At 38.5% G+C, this 14,026-nt stretch overlaps 12 non-coding genes across 12 annotated transcripts; all 12 read left to right on the top strand.

Annotated features, from left to right (window-relative positions):
- The first annotated feature begins 525 nt into the window (after positions 1–525).
- On the top strand, positions 526–599 carry Trnan-guu (transfer RNA asparagine (anticodon GUU)). Its single transcript has one exon. It is a non-coding gene; the product is annotated as a tRNA-Asn (tRNA).
- Positions 600–1,510: 911 nt separating this feature from the next.
- On the top strand, positions 1,511–1,584 carry Trnan-guu (transfer RNA asparagine (anticodon GUU)). The gene has a single exon. It is a non-coding gene; the product is annotated as a tRNA-Asn (tRNA).
- Positions 1,585–2,166: 582 nt separating this feature from the next.
- On the top strand, positions 2,167–2,240 carry Trnan-guu (transfer RNA asparagine (anticodon GUU)). Its single transcript has one exon. It is a non-coding gene; the product is annotated as a tRNA-Asn (tRNA).
- A 911-nt stretch (positions 2,241–3,151) lies between these two features.
- Positions 3,152–3,225, top strand: Trnan-guu (transfer RNA asparagine (anticodon GUU)). The gene has a single exon. It is a non-coding gene; the product is annotated as a tRNA-Asn (tRNA).
- Positions 3,226–5,446: 2,221 nt separating this feature from the next.
- On the top strand, positions 5,447–5,520 carry Trnan-guu (transfer RNA asparagine (anticodon GUU)). The gene has a single exon. It is a non-coding gene; the product is annotated as a tRNA-Asn (tRNA).
- Positions 5,521–6,100: 580 nt separating this feature from the next.
- Positions 6,101–6,174, top strand: Trnan-guu (transfer RNA asparagine (anticodon GUU)). The gene has a single exon. It is a non-coding gene; the product is annotated as a tRNA-Asn (tRNA).
- Positions 6,175–6,757: 583 nt separating this feature from the next.
- Positions 6,758–6,831, top strand: Trnan-guu (transfer RNA asparagine (anticodon GUU)). The gene has a single exon. It is a non-coding gene; the product is annotated as a tRNA-Asn (tRNA).
- Positions 6,832–7,085: 254 nt separating this feature from the next.
- Positions 7,086–7,159, top strand: Trnan-guu (transfer RNA asparagine (anticodon GUU)). The gene has a single exon. It is a non-coding gene; the product is annotated as a tRNA-Asn (tRNA).
- A 5,505-nt stretch (positions 7,160–12,664) lies between these two features.
- Trnan-guu (transfer RNA asparagine (anticodon GUU)) lies at positions 12,665–12,738 on the top strand. The gene has a single exon. It is a non-coding gene; the product is annotated as a tRNA-Asn (tRNA).
- A 254-nt stretch (positions 12,739–12,992) lies between these two features.
- Positions 12,993–13,066, top strand: Trnan-guu (transfer RNA asparagine (anticodon GUU)). Its single transcript has one exon. It is a non-coding gene; the product is annotated as a tRNA-Asn (tRNA).
- Positions 13,067–13,320: 254 nt separating this feature from the next.
- Trnan-guu (transfer RNA asparagine (anticodon GUU)) lies at positions 13,321–13,394 on the top strand. The gene has a single exon. It is a non-coding gene; the product is annotated as a tRNA-Asn (tRNA).
- Positions 13,395–13,648: 254 nt separating this feature from the next.
- On the top strand, positions 13,649–13,722 carry Trnan-guu (transfer RNA asparagine (anticodon GUU)). The gene has a single exon. It is a non-coding gene; the product is annotated as a tRNA-Asn (tRNA).
- Positions 13,723–14,026: the final 304 nt, after the last annotated feature.

Raw genomic sequence — 14,026 nt, 5'->3', positions numbered from 1 at the left:
TGCTCTTTCACAAGTTAGATATTTTGACATGTGTTCTTTGTGGCACATTCTGGCAGCACGTTCGTTTGGTAACCAAACAGTTGGTAGTTCAATTTCTCCCATAGACGATTGTTTTTAATTTTAATACACACAATTTTAAAAACCAGCAAATGATTAGGTGTCATGCTCTTTTCACAGATTAAAAAACCTGTTATGTTGTCTCTGTGGCGCAATCGGTTAGCGCGTTCGGCTGTTAACCGAAAGGTTGGTTGGTTCAAGCCCACCCAGGGACGAGCATATGTAAATTTTGACACAATCAAATTCGAAACTCAAAAATGAATTTGTGTCTTGCTCGTTTCACAGGTTTGATATTTTGACATGTTTTTTTGTGACACATTCTGGCAGCACGTTCGTTTGGTAACCAACCAGTTGGTATTTCAATTTTTGCCATAGATGATTGTTTTTAATTTTAGTAAGCGCAGTATTAAAAACCAGCAAATAATTAGGTGTCATGCTCGTTTCACAGATTAAAAAACTTGTTATGTTGTCTCTGTGGCGCAATCGGTTAGCGCGTTCGGCTGTTAACCGAAAGGTTGGTGGTTCAAGCCCACCTAGGGACGAGCATTTATAAATTTTAACACAATCAACTTCGAAACTTGGAAATGAATTTTTGTGTTGCTCGTTTCACAGGTTAGATATTCTGACATGTTTTTTTTGTGGCATAATCTTGTAGCATGTTCCTTTGGTAACCGAACAGTTTGTAGTTCAATTTCTGTCAAAGACGATGGTTTTTAATTTTAATACGCGCAGTATTAAAAACATGCAAATGATTAGGTGTCATGCTCGTTTCACAGATTAAAAAACCTGTTATGTTGTCTCTGTGGCGCAAACGGTTAGCGCGTTCGGCTGTTAACCGAAAGGTTGGTGGTTCAAGCCCACCCAGGGATGAGCATTTATAAATTTTGACACAATCAAATTCGAAACTTGAAAATGAATTTTTGATTTGCTCGTTTCACAGGTTAGATATTTTGACATGTTCTCTTTGTGGCACATTTTGGTAGCACGTTCGGGTGGTCACCAAACAGTTGTTGGTTCAATTTCTCGCATAGACGATTGTTTTTAATTTTAATACACACAATTTTAAAAACATGCAAATGATTAGGTGTCATGCTCGTTTCACAGATATAAAAAGCCTGATATGCTGTCTCTGTGGCGCAATCGGTTGGTGCGTTCGGCTGTTAACCGAAAGTTTGGTGGTTCAAGCCCGCCCAGGGACGAGCACTTATAAATTTTGACACAATCAAATTCGAAACTTGAAAATGAATTTTTGTCTTGCTCGTTTCACAAGTTAGATATTTTGACATGTGTTCTTTGTGGCACATTCTGGCAGCGCGTTCGTTTGGTAACCAAACAGTTGGTAGTTCAAGTTCTCCCATAGACGATTGTTTTTAATTTTAAATCGCACAGTATTAAAAACCAGCAAATGATGAGGTGTCGTGCTCGTTTCACAGATTAAAAAACCTGTTATGTTGTCTCTGTGGCGCAATCGGTTAACGCGTTCGGCTGTTAACCGAAAGGTTGGTGGTTCAAGCCCACCCAGGGACGAGCATTTATAAATTTTGACACAATTAAATTCGAAACTTGAAAATGAATTTGTGTCTCGCTCGTTTCACAGGTTTAATATTTTGACATGTTTTTTTTGTGACACTTTTTGGCAGCACGTTCGTTTGGTAACCAACCAGTTGGTATTTCAATTTTTGCCATAGATGATTGTTTTTAATTTTAGTAAGCGCAGTATTAAAAACCAGCAAATAATTAGGTGTCATGCTCGTTTCACAGATTAAAAAGCCTGTTATGTTGTCTCTGTGGCGCAATCGGTTAGCGCGTTCGGCTGTTAACCGAAAGGTTGGTTGGTTCAAGCCCACCCAGGGACGAGCATATGTAAATTTTGACACAATCAAATTCGAAACTCAAAAATGAATTTGTGTCTTGCTCGTTTCACAGGTTTGATATTTTGACATGTTTTTTTGTGACACATTCTGGCAGCACGTTCGTTTGGTAACCAACCAGTTGGTATTTCAATTTTTGCCATAGATGATTGTTTTTAATTTTAGTAAGCGCAGTATTAAAAACCAGCAAATAATTAGGTGTCATGCTCGTTTCACAGATTAAAAAACTTGTTATGTTGTCTCTGTGGCGCAATCGGTTAGCGCGTTCGGCTGTTAACCGAAAGGTTGGTGGTTCAAGCCCACCTAGGGACGAGCATTTATAAATTTTAACACAATCAACTTCGAAACTTGGAAATGAATTTTTGTGTTGCTCGTTTCACAGGTTAGATATTCTGACATGTTTTTTTTGTGGCATAATCTTGTAGCATGTTCCATTGGTAACCGAACAGTTTGTAGTTCAATTTCTGTCAAAGACGATGGTTTTTAATTTTAATACGCGCAGTATTAAAAACATGCAAATGATTAGGTGTCATGCTCGTTTCACAGATTAAAAAACCTGTTATGTTGTCTCTGTGGCGCAAACGGTTAGCGCGTTCGGCTGTTAACCGAAAGGTTGGTGGTTCAAGCCCACCCAGGGATGAGCATTTATAAATTTTGACACAATCAAATTCGAAACTTGAAAATGAATTTTTGATTTGCTCGTTTCACAGGTTAGATATTTTGACATGTTCTCTTTGTGGCACATTTTGGTAGCATGTTCGGGTGGTCACCAAACAGTTGTTGGTTCAATTTCTCGCATAGACGATTGTTTTTAATTTTAATACACACAATTTTAAAAACATGCAAATGATTAGGTGTCATGCTCGTTTCACAGATATAAAAAGCCTGATATGCTGTCTCTGTGGCGCAATCGGTTGGTGCGTTCGGCTGTTAACCGAAAGTTTGGTGGTTCAAGCCCGCCCAGGGACGAGCACTTATAAATTTTGACACAATCAAATTCGAAACTTGAAAATGAATTTTTGTCTTGCTCGTTTCACAAGTTAGATATTTTGACATGTGTTCTTTGTGGCACATTCTGGCAGCGCGTTCGTTTGGCAACCAAACAGTTGGTAGTTCAAGTTCTCCCATAGACGATTGTTTTTAATTTTAAATCGCACAGTATTAAAAACCAGCAAATGATGAGGTGTCATGCTCGTTTCACAGATTAAAAAACCTGTTATGTTGTCTCTGTGGCGCAATCGGTTAACGCGTTCGGCTGTTAACCGAAAGGTTGGTGGTTCAAGCCCACCCAGGGACGAGCATTTATAAATTTTGACACAATTAAATTCGAAACTTGAAAATGAATTTTTGTCCTGCTCGTTTCACAAGTTAGATATTTTGACATGTTTTCTTTGTGGCACATTCTGGCAGCACGTTTGTTTGGTAACCAAACAGTTGGTAGTTCAATTTCTCCCATAGACGATTGTTTTTAATTTTAAATCGCACAGTATTTAAAAACACTAAATGATTAGCTGTCATGCTCGTTTCACAGATTAAAAAGCCTGTTATGTTGTCTCTGTGGCGAAATCGGTTAGCGCGTTCGGCTGTTAACCGAAAGGTTGGTGGTTCAAGCCCACCCAGAGACGAGCCTTTGTAAATTTTGACACAATCAATATCGGAACTTGAAAATGAATTCTTGTTTTGCTCGTTTCACAGGTTAGATATTCTGACATGTTTTCATTGTGGCACAATCTTATAGCATGTTCCTTTGGTAAACGAACAGTTTGCAGTTCAATTTCTGTCAAAGACGATGGTTTTTAATTTTAATATGCGCAGTATTAAAAACCAGCAAATGATTAGGTGTCATGCTCGTTGCACAGATTAAAAAGCCTGTTATCTTGTCTCTGTGGTGCAATCGGTTTGATGGTTCAGCTGTTAACCGAAAAGTTGGTGGTTCAATCCCACTAAGAAATTAGCTTTTATAATTTCGATACAATCAAATTCGAAACTTGAAACTGAATTTTTGTCTTGCTCGTTTCACAGGTTTCATATTCTGACACGTTATCTTTGTGGCACATTCTTGTAGTATGTTCCTTTTGTAACCAAACAGTTGTTAGTTCAACTTCTCCCATAGACGATTGTTTTTAAATTTATATCGCGCAGTATTAAAAACCAGCAAATGATGAGGTGTCATGCTCGTTTCACAGATTAAAAAGCCTGTTATGTTGTCTCTGTGGTGCAATCGGTTAGCGCGTTTGTCTGTTAACCGAAAGGTTGGTGAGTCAAGCCCACCCAGGGACGAGCATTTATAAATCTGGAAACAATCAAATTTTAAACTTGAAAATGAATTTTTGTCCTGCTCGTTTCACCAGTTAGATATTTTGACATGTTTTCTTTGTGGCACATTCTGGCAGCACGTTTGTTTGGTAACCAAACAGTTGGTAGTTCAATTTCTGCCATAGATGATTATTTTTACTTTTAGTAAGCATAGTATTAAAAACCAGCAAATAATTAGGTGTCATCTTCGTTTCACAGATTAAAAAGCCTGATATGTTTTCTCTGTGGTGCAATCGGTTATCGCATTCGGCTGTTAACCGAAAGGTTGGTGGTTCAAGCCCACCCAGGGACGAGCCCTTGTAAATTTTGAACTAATCAAATTCGAAACTTGAAAATGAATTTTTGTCTTGCTCGTTTCACAGGTTAGATATTCTGACATGTTATCTTTGCGGCACATTCTTTTAGCATGTTCCTTGGGTAACCGAACAGTTGTTAGTTCAATTTCTGCCATAGACCATTGTTTGTAATTTTAAATCGCACAGTATTAAAAACCAGCAAATGATTAGGTGTCATGCTCGTTTCACAGATTAAAAAGCCTGTTATGTTGTCTCTGTGGTGCAATCGGTTAGCGCGTTTGGCTGTTAACCGAAAGGTTGGTGGTTCAAGCCCACCCAGGGACGAGCCTTTGTAAAATTTAACACAATCAAATTCGAAATTTGAAAATGAATTTTTGTTTTGCTCCTTTCACAGGTTAGATATTTTGACATGTTTTCTTTGTGGCCCATTCTGGTAGCGCGTTCGGTTGGTCACCAAACAGTTGTTTGTTCAATTTCTCGCATAGACGATTGTTTTTAATTTTAATACACACAATTTTAAAAACCAGCAAATGATTAGGTGTCATGCTCGTTTCACAGATTAAAAAGCCTGTTATGTTGTCTCTGTGGTGCAATCGGTTAGCGCGTTCGGCTGTTAACCGAAAGGTTGGTGGTTCAAGCCCACCTAGGGACGAGCATTCATAGATTTTAACACAATCAACTTCGAAACTTGGAAATGAATTTTTGTGTTGCTCGTTTCACAGGTTAGATATTCTGACATGCCTTCTTTGTGGCATAATCTTGTAGCATGTTCCTTTGGTAACCGAACAGTTTGTAGTTCAATTTCTGTCAAAGACAATGGTTTTTAATTTTAATACGCGCAGTAATAAAAACATGCAAATGATTAGGTGTCATGCTCGTTTCACAGATTAAAAAACCTGTTATGTTGTCTCTGTGGCGCAATCGGTTAGCGCGTTCGGCTGTTAACCGAAAGGTTGGTGGTTCAAGCCCACCCAGGGATGAGCATTTATAAATTTTGACACAATCAACTTCGAAACTTGAAAATGAATTTTTGTCTTGCTCGTTTCACAGGTTAGATATTTTGACATGTTCTCTTTGTGGCACATTCTGGCAGCACGTTCGTTTGGTAACCGAACAGTTTGTAGTTCAATTTCTCCCATAGACGATTGTTTTTAATTTTAAATTGCACAGTATTAAAAACCAGCAAATGATTAGGTGTCATGCTCGTTGCACAGATTAAAAAGCCTGTTATTTTTCTCTGTGGTGCAATCGGTTTGATGGTTCAGCTGTTAACCAAAAAGTTGGTGGTTCAATCCCACTAAGAAATTAGCTTTTATAATTTCGATACAATCAAATTCGAAACTTGAAACTGAATTTTTGTCTTGCTCGTTTCACAGGTTTGATATTCTGACATGTTATCTTTGTGGCACATTCTTGTAGCATGTTCCTTTTGTAACCAAACAGTTGTTAGTTCAACTTCTCCCATAGACGATTGTTTTTAAACTCAGATCGCGCAGTATTAAAAACCAGCAAATGATGAGGTGTCATGCTCGTTTCACAGATTAAAAAGCCTGTTATGTTGTCTCTGTGGCGCAATCGGTTAGCGCGTTTGGCTGTTAACCAAAAGGTTGGTGGTTCAAGCCCACTCAGGGACGAGCTTTTGTAAAATTTGACACAATCAAATTCGAAACTTGAAAATGAATTTTTGTTTTGTCCGTTTCACAGGTTAGATATTTTGACATGTTTTCTTTGTGGCACATTCTGGTAGCGCGTTCGGTTGGTCACCAAACAGTTGTTTGTTCAATTTCTCGCATAGACGATTGTTTTTAATTTTAATACACACAATTTTAAAAACATGCAAATGATTAGGTGTCATGCTCGTTTCACAGATATAAAAAGCCTGCTATGCTGTCTCTGTGGCGCAATCGGTTGGTGCGTTCGGCTGTTAACCGAAAGTTTGGTGGTTCAAGCCCGCCCAGGGACGAGCACTTATAAATTTTGACACAATCAAATTCGAAACTTGAAAATGAATTTTTGTCTTGCTCGTTTCACAGGTTAGATATTTTGACATGTTTTCTTTGTGGCACATTCTGGTAGCGCGTTCGGTTGGTCACCAAACAGTTGTTTGTTCAATTTCTCGCATAGACGATTGTTTTTAATTTTAAATCGCACAGTATTAAAAACCAGCAAATGATGAGGTGTCATGCTCGTTTCACAGATTAAAAAACCTGTTATGTTGTCTCTGTGGCGCAATCGGTTAACGCGTTCGGCTGTTAACCGAAAGGTTGGTGGTTCAAGCCCACCCAGGGACGAGCATTTATAAATTTTGACACAATTAAATTCGAAACTTGAAAATGAATTTGTGTCTCGCTCGTTTCACAGGTTTAATATTTTGACATGTTTTTTTTGTGACACTTTTTGGCAGCACGTTCGTTTGGTAACCAACCAGTTGGTATTTCAATTTTTGCCATAGATGATTGTTTTTAATTTTAGTAAGCGCAGTATTAAAAACCAGCAAATAATTAGGTGTCATGCTCGTTTCACAGATTAAAAAGCCTGTTATGTTGTCTCTGTGGCGCAATCGGTTAGCGCGTTCGGCTGTTAACCGAAAGGTTGGTGGTTCAAGCCCACCTAGGGACGAGCCTTTGTAAATTTTGACACAATCATTTTCGAAACTTGAAAATGAATTTTTGTCTTGCTCGTTTCACAGGTTAGATATTTTGACATGTTTTTTTTTGTGGCACATTCTGGCAGCGCGTTCGTTTGGTAACCAAACCGTTGGTAGTTCAATTTCTGCCATAGATGATTGTTTTTAATTTTAATACACACAATTTTAAAAACATGCAAGTGATTAGGTGTCATGCTCGTTTCACCGATTAAAAAACCTGTTATGTTGTCTCTGTGGCGCAATCGGTTAGCGCAGTCGGCTGTTAACCGAAAGGTTGGTGGTTCAAGCCCACCCAGGGATGAGCATTTATAAATTTTCACACAATCAACTTCGAAACTTGAAAATGAATTTTTGATTTGCTCGTTTCACAGGTTAGATATTTTGACAGGTTCTCTTTGTAGCACATTTTAGTAGCACGTTCGGTTGGTCACCAAACAGTTGTTGGTTCAATTTCTCGCATAGACGATTGTTTTTAATTTTAATACACACAATTTTAAAAACATGCAAATGATTAGGTGTCATGCTCGTTTCACAGATATAAAAAGCCTGATATGCTGTCTCTGTGGTGCAATCGGTTGGCGCGTTCGGCTGTTAACCGAAAGGTTGGTGGTTCAAGCCCGCCCAGGGACGAGCACTTATAAATTTTGACACAATCAAATTTGAAACTTGAAAATGAATTTTTGTCTTGCTCGTTTCACAAGTTAGATATTTTGACATGTGTTCTTTGTGGCACATTCTGGCAGCACTTTCGTTTGGTAACCAAACAGTTGGTAGTTCAATTTCTCCCATAGACGATTGTTTTTAATTTTAAATCGCACAGTATTAAAAACCAGCAAATGATGAGGTGTCATGCTCGTTTCACAGATTAAAAAACCTGTTATGTTGTCTCTGTGGCGCAATCGGTTAGCGCGTTCGGCTGTTAACCGAAAGGTTGGTGGTTCAAGCCCACCCAGCGACGAGCATTTATAAATTTTGACACAATCAAATTCGAAACTTGAAAATGAATTTTTGTCTTGCTCGTTTCACAAGTTAGATATTTTGACATGTTTTCTTTGTGGCACATTCTGGCAGCGCGTTAATTTGGAAACCAAACAGTTGGTAGTTCAATTTCTCGCATAGATGATTGTTTCTAATTTTAGTAAGCGTAGTATTAAAAACCAGCAAATAGTTAGGTGTCATCTTCAATTCACACATTAAAAAGCCTGATATGTTGTCTCTGTGGTGCAATCGGTTATCGCATTCGGCTGTTAACCGAAAGGTTGGTGGTTCAAGCCCACCCAGGTACGAGCCCTTGTAAATTTTGAACCAATCAAATTCAAAACTTGAAAATGAATTTTTGTCTTGCGCGTCTCACAGGTTAGATATTCTGACCTGTTATCTTTGTGGCACATTCTTGTAGCATGTTCCTTGGGTAACCGAACAGTTGTTGGTTCATTTCTGCCATAGACCATTGTTTGTAATTTTAAATCGCACAGTTTTAAAAACCAGCAAATGATTAGGTGTCATGCTCGTTTCACAGATATAAAAAGCCCGATATGCTGTCTCTGTGGCGCAATCGGTTGGCGCGTTCGGCTGTTAACCGAAAGGTTGGTGGTTCAAGCCCGCCCTGCGACGAGCACTTATAAATTTTGACACAATCAAATTCGAAACTTGAAAATGAATTTTTGTCTTGCTCGTTTCACAAGTTAGATAATTTGACATGTGTTCTTTGTGGCACATTCTGGCAGCACGTTCGTTTGGTAACCAAACAGTTGGTAGTTCAATTTCTCCCATAGACGATTGTTTTTAATTTTAAATCGCACAGTATTAAAAACCAGCAAATGATGAGGTGTCATGCTCGTTTCACAGATTAAAAAACTTGTTATGTTGTCTCTGTGGCGCAATCGGTTAGCGCGTTCGGCTGTTAACCGAAAGGTTAGTGGTTCAAGCCCACCCAGGGACGAGCATTTATAAATTTTGACACAATCAAATTCGAAACTTAAAAATGAATTTGTGTCTTGCTCGTTTCACAGGTTTGATATTTTGACATGTTTTTTTGTGACACATTCTGGCAGCACGTTCATTTGGTAACCAACCAGTTGGTATTTCAATTTTTGCCATAGATGATTGTTTTTAATTTTAGTAAGCGCAGTATTGAAAACCAGCAAATAATTAGGTGTCATGCTCGTTTCACAAATTAAAAAACCTGTTATGTTGTCTCTGTGGTGCAATCGGTTAGCGCGTTCGGCTGTTAACCGAAAGGTTGGTGGTTCAAGCCCACCCAAGGACGAGCATTTATAAATTTTAACACAATCAACTTCGAAACTTGAAAATGACATTTTGATTTGCTCGTTTCACAGGTTAGATATTTTGACATGTTTTCTTTGTGGCACATTTTGGTAGCACGTTCGGTTGGTCACCAAACAGTTGTTGGTTCAATTTCTCGCATAGACGATTGTTTTTAATTTTAATACACACAATTTTAAAAACATGCAAATGATTAGGTGTCATGCTCGTTTCACAGATTAAAAAACCTGTTATATTGTCTCTGTGGTGGAATCGGTTAGCGCATTCGGCTGTTTACCGAAAGGTTGGTGGTTCAAGCCCACCCAGGGACGAGCACTTATAAATTTTGACACAATCAAATTCGAAACTTGAAAATGAATTTTTGTCTTGCTCGTTTCACAAGTTAGATATTTTGACATGTTTTCTTTGTGGCACATTCTGGCAGCGCAATAATTTGGTAACCAAACAGTTGGTAGTTCAATTTCTCGCATAGATGAATGTTTCTAATTTTAGTAAGCGTAGTATTAAAAACCAGCAAATAGTTAGGTGTCATCTTCAATTCACACATTAAAAAGCCTGATATGTTGTCTCTGTGGTGCAATCGGTTATCGCATTCGGCTGTTAACCGAAAGGTTGGTGGTTCAAGCCCACCCAGGTACGAGCCCTTGTAAATTTCGAACCAATCAAATTCAAAACTTGACAATGAATTTTTGTCTTGCTCGTCTCACAGGTTAGATATTCTGACCTGTTATCTTTGTGGCACATTCTTGTAGCATGTTCCTTTGGTAACCGAACAGTTGTTAGTTCATTTTCTGCCTTTGACCATTGTTTGTAATTTTAAATCGCACAGTTTTAAAAACCAGCAAATGATTAGGTGTCATGCTCGTTTCACAGATATAAAAAGCCCGATATGCTGTCTCTGTGGCGCAATCGGTTGGTGCGTTCGGCTGTTAACCGAAAGGTTGGTGGTTCAAGCCCGCCCTGCGACGAGCACTTATAAATTTTGACACAATTAAATTGGAAACTTGAAAATGAATTTTTGTCTTGCTCGTTTCACAAGTTAGATAATTTGACATGTGTTCTTTGTGGCACATTCTGGCAGCACGTTCGTTTGGTAACCAAACAGTTGGTAGTTCAATTTCTCCCATAGACGATTGTTTTTAATTTTAAATCGCACAGTATTAAAAACCAGCAAATGATGAGGTGTCATGCTCGTTTCACAGATTAAAAAACCTGTTATGTTGTCTCTGTGGCGCAATCGGTTAGCGTGTTCCGCTGTTAACCGAAAGGTTGGTGGTTCAAGCCCACCCAGGGACGAGCATTTATAAATTTTGACACAATCAAATTCGAAACTTAAAAATGAATTTGTGTCTTGCTCGTTTCACAGGTTTGATATTTTGACATGTTTTTTTTGTGACACATTCTGGCAGCACGTTCGTTTGGTAACCAACCAGTTGGTATTTCAATTTTTGCCATAGATGATTTTTTTTAATTTTAGTAAGCGCAGTATTAAAAACCAGCAAATAATTATGTGTCATGCTCGTTTCACAGATTAAAAAGCCTGTTATGTTGTCTCTGTGGTGCAATCGGTTAGCGCGTTCGGCTGTTAACCAAAAGGTTGGTGGTTCAAGCCCACCCAGGGACGAGCATTTATAAATTTTAACACAATCAACTTCGAAACTTGAAAATGAATTTTTGTCTTGCTCGTTTCACAGGTTAGATATTCTGACATGTTTTCTTTGTGGCATAATCTTGTAGCATGTTCCTTTGGTAACCGAACAGTTGTTAGTTCAATTTCTGCCATAGACGAATGTTTTTAATTTTTAATCGCGCAGTATTTAAAAACACCAAATGATTAGCTGTCATGCTCTTTTCACAGATTAAAAAGCCTGTTATGTTGTCTCTGTGGTGCAATCGGTTTGTGCGTTCGACTGTTAACCTAAAGGTTGGTGGTTCAAGCCCACCCGGGGACGAGCATTTATAAATTTTGACACAAACAAATTCGAAACTTGAAAATGAAATTTGGTCTTGCTCGTTTCACAGGTTAGATATTTTGACATGTGTTCTTTGTGGCACATTCTGGCAGCGCGTTCGTTTAGTAACCAAACAGTTGGTAGTTCAATTTCTGCCATAGATGATTGTTTCTAATTTTAGTAGGCGTAGTATTAAAAACCAGCAAATAGTTAGGTGTCATCTTCGTTTCACACATTAAAAAGCCTGATATGTTGTCTCTGTGGTGCAATCGGTTATCGCATTCGGCTGTTAACCGAAACGTTGGTGGTTCAAGCCCACCCAGGGACGAGCCCTTGTAAATTTTGAACCAATCAAATTCGAAACTTGAAAATGAATTTTTGGCTTGCTCGTCTCACAGGTTAGATATTCTGACCTGTTATCTTTGTGGCACATTCTTGTAGCATGTTCCTTTGGTAACCGAACAGTTGTTAGTTCATTTTCTGCCACAGACCATTGTTTGTAATTTTACATCGCACAGTTTTAAAAACCAGCAAATGATTAGGTGTCATGCTCGTTTCACAGATATAAAAAGCCTGATATGCTGTCTCTGTGGCGCAATCGGTTGGCGCGTTCGGCTGTTAACCGAAAGGTTGGTGGTTAAAGCCCGCCCTGCGACGAGCACTTATAAATTTTGACACAATCAAATTCGAAACTTGAAAATGAATTTTTGTCTTGCTCGTTTCACAAGTTAGATAATTTGACATGTGTTCTTTGTGGCACATTCTGGCAGCACGTTCGTTTGGTAACGAAACAGTTGGTAGTTCAATTTCTCCCATAGACGATTGTTTTTAATTTTAAATCGCACAGTATTAAAAACCAGCAAATCATGAGGTGTCATGCTCGTTTCACAGATTAAAAAACCTGTTATGTTGTCTCTGTGGCGCAATCGGTTAGCGCGTTCGGCTGTTAACCGAAAGGTTGGTGGTACAAGCCCACCCAGGGATGAGCATTTATAAATTTTGACACAATCAACTTCGAAACTTGAAAATGAATTTTTGATTTGCTCGTTTCACAGGTTAGATATTTTGACATGTTCTCTTTGTGGCACATTTTGGTAGCACGTTCGGTTGGTCACCAAACAGTTGTTGGTTCAATTTCTCGCATAGACGATTGTTTTTAATTTTAATACACACAATTTTAAAAACATGTAAATGATTAGGTGTCATGCTCGTTTCACAGATTAAAAAACCTGTTATGTTGTCTCTGTGGCGCAATCGGTTAGCGCGTTCGGCTGTTAACCGAAAGGTTGGTGGTTCAAGCCCACCCAGGGACGAGCATTTATAAATTTTGACACAATCAAATTCGAAACTTAAAAATGAATTTGTGTCTTGCTCGTTTCACAGGTTTGATATTTTGACATGTTTTTTTTGTGACACATTCTGGCAGCACGTTCGTTTGGTAACCAACCAGTTGGTACTTCAATTTTTGCCATAGATGATTGTTTTTAATTTTAGTAAGCGCAGTATTAAAAACCAGCAAATAATTAGGTGTCATGCTCGTTTCACAGATTAAAAAGCCTGTTATGTTGTCTCTGTGGCGCAATCGGTTAGCGCGTTCGGCTGTTAACCGAAAGGTTGGTGGTTCAAGCCCACCCAGGGATGAGCATTTATAAATTTTGACACAATCAACTTCGAAACTTGAAAATGAATTTTTGATTTGCTCGTTTCACAAGTTAGATAATTTGACATGTGTTCTTTGTGGCACATTCTGGCAGCACGTTCGTTTGGTAACCAAACAGTTGGTAGTTCAATTTCTCCCATAGACGATTGTTTTTAATTTTAAATCGCACAGTATTAAAAACCAGCAAATGATGAGGTGTCATGCTCGTTTCACAGATTAAAAAACCTGTTATGTTGTCTCTGTGGCGCAATCGGTTAGCGCGTTCGGCTGTTAACCGAAAGGTTGGTGGTTCAAGCCCACCCAGGGACGAGCATTTATAAATTTTGACACAATCAAATTCGAAACTTAAAAATGAATTTGTGTCTTGCTCGTTTCACAGGTTTGATATTTTGACATGTTTTTTTCGTGACACATTCTGGCAGCACGTTCGTTTGGTAACCAACCAGTTGGTATTTCAATTTTTGCCATAGATGATTGTTTTTAATTTTAGTAAGCGCAGTATTAAAAACCAGCAAATAATTATGTGTCATGCTCGTTTCACAGATTAAAAAGCCTGTTATGTTGTCTCTGTGGCGCAATCGGTTAGCGCGTTCGGCTGTTAACTGAAAGGTTGGTGGTTCAAGCCCACCCAGGGACGAGCATTTATAAATTTTAACACAATCAACTTCGAAACTTGAAAATGAATTTTTGTCTTGCTCGTTTCACAGGTTAGATATTCTGACATGTTTTCTTTGTGGCATAATCTTGTAGCATGTTCCTTTGGTAACCGAACAGTTGTTAGTTCAATTTCTGCCATAGACGAATGTTTTTAATTTTAAATCGCGCAGTATTTAAAAACACCAAATGATTAGCTGTCATGCTCTTTTCACAGATTACAAAGCCTGTTATGTTGTCTCTGTGGTGCAATCGGTTAGTGCGTTCGACTGTTAACCTAAAGGTTG

The sequence above is a fragment of the Watersipora subatra genome, chromosome 8, assembly GCF_963576615.1.
Source record: "Watersipora subatra chromosome 8, tzWatSuba1.1, whole genome shotgun sequence".
NCBI lineage: Eukaryota > Metazoa > Bryozoa > Gymnolaemata > Cheilostomatida > Watersiporidae > Watersipora > Watersipora subatra.
Note: the sequence above shows the minus strand (reverse complement) of the source record. Positions and strands in the feature narration are given on the sequence as shown.